This window comes from Bombus bifarius, unplaced genomic scaffold, assembly GCF_011952205.1.
Source record: "Bombus bifarius isolate JDL3187 unplaced genomic scaffold, Bbif_JDL3187 scf7180000009289_frag, whole genome shotgun sequence".
NCBI lineage: Eukaryota > Metazoa > Arthropoda > Insecta > Hymenoptera > Apidae > Bombus > Bombus bifarius.
Genome location: NW_022885021.1, coordinates 8,482 through 13,471, shown reverse-complemented (window position 1 = coordinate 13,471; position 4,990 = coordinate 8,482). Strand labels below are relative to the sequence as shown.

At 36.0% G+C, this 4,990-nt stretch overlaps 1 pseudogene; it reads left to right on the top strand.

Annotated features, from left to right (window-relative positions):
• The first annotated feature begins 2,065 nt into the window (after positions 1 to 2,065).
• Positions 2,066 to 4,104, top strand: LOC117214995 (annotated as a pseudogene).
• The last annotated feature ends 886 nt before the right edge of the window (positions 4,105 to 4,990 follow it).

Genomic DNA, 4,990 nt, shown 5'->3' with positions numbered 1-4,990 from the left:
CTCGTCGTATTTTGGAAAGTACTCTGCATTGCAATATTTCAATTAATGAAAAATAACTGTCTTTTGTTCCAACCATAAATTAAATTGAAATGTTTGTCAGTTTTTTATTTTCTAAATTATCAAAATAACTAAGTTTTATATTTCGACTTAATTAAATATGCAATTACTTAGCTAATAGTATATATAATAAATTGTTTCTACAGGTTCAAAATGAAAAATGAATATTTAGAAATATTTAATTACGACAATGCTATTTGTGTTAGCATCAGTGGCTTGTTACTCAACGACTTTGCTAGTACTTTTTGAAACATAAAGTTAGTTTTCAATTAACACTTATACTAGAGGCGGAATTATAAATGCAAAATAATTGATAATACTAATTTATAAGTACCTAATTATTAGTATGTTAAAAAATATATTTATACAAAAATCACGATAATCATGAAAATGGGGAAATCCTATATTCTCGACTCAATTCACAATTTATTTTGTATATTAATTAGATTCCGCGCTCATCAGTACGTACTCACTGGCGACATCGAGAAAATGTATCGGCAATTCCTCGTACGACCAGAGGATCGGAAATATCAAAGGATATTATGGCGCAACGCGAGTGGAGAAACAGAAACATATGAGCTTAACACCATAATACTCTTATCATAGAAATAGAAGCAGTCCTCAATTCCCGCCCGCTAACTTCTATCTCCACCGATCCAAATGATCTCCTAGCCCTCACTCCCGGACATTTCCTCATTGGCGATTCATTAATGTGCTTACGTGATCGAGATTTCAGGGACATTCCATCGAACCGACTCTCCAAATGGCAGCATATCCAACAGCTTAAACAACATTTTTGGAGCCGCTGGCATAAGGAGTATTTGAACGAGCTAACCAACCGCAATAAATGGAGCAAGGGTGGACACAGCATCCAAAAGGGCACAATCGTCATCCTCAGAGAGGACAACGTTCCCTCCATGCATTGGCCTCTGGGCCGAGTTATCAAGGTTCATCCAGGCGCCGATGGTGTCATCCGGACAGCTACAGTTCAGACGGCAAAGAGCATTTTGGATCGGGGTGTCAAAAGGCTTGTCCCACTGCCAATTCAACCCGATCTCGAGAAACCCGAACAACTAGCCACCGAGACGAAATAAGATGGGAACTTCAACCACACCTCGCTAGTTTGATCGGTACCCTCTCAACGGGGGAGAATGTTACGCCATGCGGCTTACCATAGGTCATATTCTTAACTATCGATCGCGGCACTATAATGTCGCAGACGGATCGTCGCGTCTGCCCGGCAAACAAACATTGTAGTGGCAAGCGCATGGTTCATTAAGCAGGGCGACTTCCAGAAACGTCGACTCGTGGCCCGTATTTTACCTCGCGTAAAAGAATGTGGCGTGATCCGAACGTAGTGGGGGTCGCCTTCCAGAAAAAACGAAAAAAATCGAAAGGCGTTCAGAACTTTTCGAGAAGTCGAACCGTCAACACATGTGGTATGTCGCGCATTACTTATCAACCAAAACGCAGTTACATTTTTTTTGTTCCATTTATATCTTTCTAGTTAATAAGTTGTTGAAATAAACATTAATTTATTTGTGTTAATTCTGTGGAATTTCATTGAACTACCCTTATTATCATAATCGAAATAAGGGGATCGATCAGTTCGTGGCGTCGATTATTTAATCGTAACGGGAACTTACAACTCTCGTTGACGTGCTATCCCGTGATCGCGTCTCTCCGCGAACGGTCGAAACAAAATGATTCACTAAAAACTGTCCTGAATTCCTAAGAATTTATTTACCGCAAAACTGACAAAGTGTTTATTTAAAAAATGAGGTTGAAGGTAGTCCTTTTCTTTCATTTCATTCATTCTCATTTTCTTTCTTAAGTATGGCTAACACAATATCTAATCAATTAAAATTTTATATTTTCACGTGAAAAGTTTCTTTAGATAATTATTATCAACATGATGACTAACTCTTACGGATTAATACGTGTCTGTAGTGCAATCCGGTGGACTTGATCGGCTTTTTACTTCGAAAGTTGAGTAATCGGTGTCGCTTTCTTGCGCATCTTTGAACTGTATAAATGTTTTAAAATTGTTTGATCCAGAATGTACCACGCCGGACAATCAAGAAGGCAGGTGCCTTGACTACAGAAAATGTAAACCTCTGCAAGAAATATGGCAGATACAGTACCGTACAGCCACCGATTTTTATAGACGATCAGTGAGCAGATACCAGGGCAATGTTACGATCGTTTGCTGTCCGGACGATCCAAACAAAGAGAAGAGAGAAATTTTAATAAAAACTGTGTATAAGTATAAGGCTTGGCGACCACCATACTGTGGTTTTAGCAACGTCTCTCATACCAGGGTGGTCGATGGTAAACCAGCTGAACTTGGTACGTTTTATGTCTTTCTTTCCGATTAATAATAAGCCATTTACTGCAAAGAATGAACTTTAAAGGCATTAAACAGCACATCAATGTACATTTCAATTAGACTAAATAATAATGCTATGATTTTATCGGTAGTAACTTTACTTATTAACTTGAATTATTTCTTTCTTTTACTTCATGTTAGGAAGAGTATCTTTTTGCTTGAAATAAAAAATTGATATAGGAGTAATAATATGGATAGAGATCAAAAACTGTTAGGGCAGAAATTACACGTTTGAACTTTATAGTTCAGTATAGTTCAAATAGAAATTATATAGAATTATTTAATAATTTGTATTCCACTGGAATAAAAATTTAATTTCTGTCTTTATCAAATCTCTATTTCAGAGTATTTGTACGTATGTACTTATCGTCTGCTGTATGATCGAATATCGAATAGGTAATAATCGTTGTTACTCATTATGTGAGAAAAAATTATGTATATTCACAACTATGACTATTGCATTTTAGGCGCTTGGCCATGGATCGCTGCATTAAGTTTTCGTAATCCCCGAAACCCAGACAAACCACTATGGAAGTACGGAGGTTCCCTGATAACGGCTAGGCATGTTTTGACCGCAGCACATTGTGCACATATGAATGGAATAGAAAACATACACAATCATAATATTGCCATTCTTAGATTGGTGGAGGAGGTGCCATTTTCGAGTAAGTCCTCAAATATATATATATATATATATATATATATATATGCTATTGAGTATTACTGAAGTATCATATCCTGAAATTTCTTATTGTACACATATATTGTGTCATAAAGCGTGTACAATTCTTTCTCATACTTTTGGTCATTCGTTTCCTGCATTTTCATTTATTTTTTTATTTTTCAGGGTACGTATATCCCATTTGTACGAAAGAGCCCCTACGAAAGAGCAACTTCGTCGGCTATAACCCCCTTGTTGCTGGATGGGGAGCGTTAAGATATAGTAAGTGATATCAATTTTATAATAAAATTAAACAGCTCCAGTCTTAAATATCTTTCTTATTTTCTTCGTAGGACGACCACGACGTAATGCATTAATGGAAGTACAAATGCCAGTGATTAAGAACGTCGAATGCAAAATAGCTTATTCCAAATTTCCTAATGCACCTGATATCACTGATGGTATAATATGCGCCGAACATGCTCAGGGTGGAGAGGATTCTTGTACGGTAATTAAGTTACAGAGTTACTACAAACTATACGGTATCTGAAGACACGTCAATTCGAATTAACATCAAATCGACGTCTTAAACATTAGAAATAATAGATAAACACAATTTAATAGTTTTGCCCACTTCTCACACCTCATTATGGTATTTAATCTAATTTCCTTCTAATCTTAGTTTTGCTCAAAATACATATAACATGTACATTATAAATTGGAGTATTTCAATACACAAATCAATAGAAGATTATTACTGTATATAAGTATAATTTCAATACAATTCGATCGATATATTTCAGTATCTTTGATTAAAAATTTAACGATCCTTTCAGGCTGACCGCGGCGGACCACTGCTGATACAACATGAATGAACCTCGTATTTAATAGGTATTGTGTCTTATGCTTATATGTGTGGCACAGCTGGGTATCCCAGCGTTTACACTAGGGTCACATCGTTCCTTGACTTCATTCTCCAAGCGATGCAATAATATGATATTACTGTTCCATAAATATCATTGTGTAAAAAACGTAAAGTTGGATTTTCTTATTGTGGAGATAAGAAACAGCTCAAATTTACATTGTTTTGTACGTTACAAATTATAGGCTTAAAATGTACGAAATGTAACTTTGAAACGACACTAATTTTTTACGCACGATAAACCTCCACGACTTAGGTATGTAAAGATGATAAACGTATATTAATTCTATTAATTTGGTAATAATAAACCAACTTTCTGAGAAGTTCTGTAAATTACGTTTCTGTTGAAATCAAGAGAATAATGGAATATTCCACTTAGATCGTATACTTCTTGTATGTACATACAAAATTTTCCGGCTAATCTAAAACACTTCATAAGATAGAGAGCTTCTGGAAATTCGGACACAGAGAGTACATAAAATACAAGATAAGTCTCGTGTCTTTCAAAATTATTTTTTATTCGCTAAAAACGTCCTGTGTATTCATGCAATCACATGCAACCTGGAAACTTCACTTATTTTTTATCACTTTCCAATTCAATACACTGTTTCTGCATTTTTGACTATATGTAAGAGAAATTTCCATTCAGCCAAAGGTGTACTTACAGATTATAGATTCCTATACGACTCTCGGTAATAATTTATCCGCACTCCAGATAGTTAAAACTTCTGTCGACCGTATTGATCCATCTGCACTCTTCGTATGACGTCAATATCTGTTCAGTGCTGCTGCGTAGGTTTCATTGTGTTACGTCAATTCGTTTGTGACCGTTGCGCGAGTAATGGCGCTTTGCAATGGTGATTTGCAGGAAAACAGTGCAGGATGCTGTGATTCGTTTCTTGTGGTCGGAGGGTTATGTTTGATGCCTATATTTATCAAAGATTTAATGCACATTATGGAG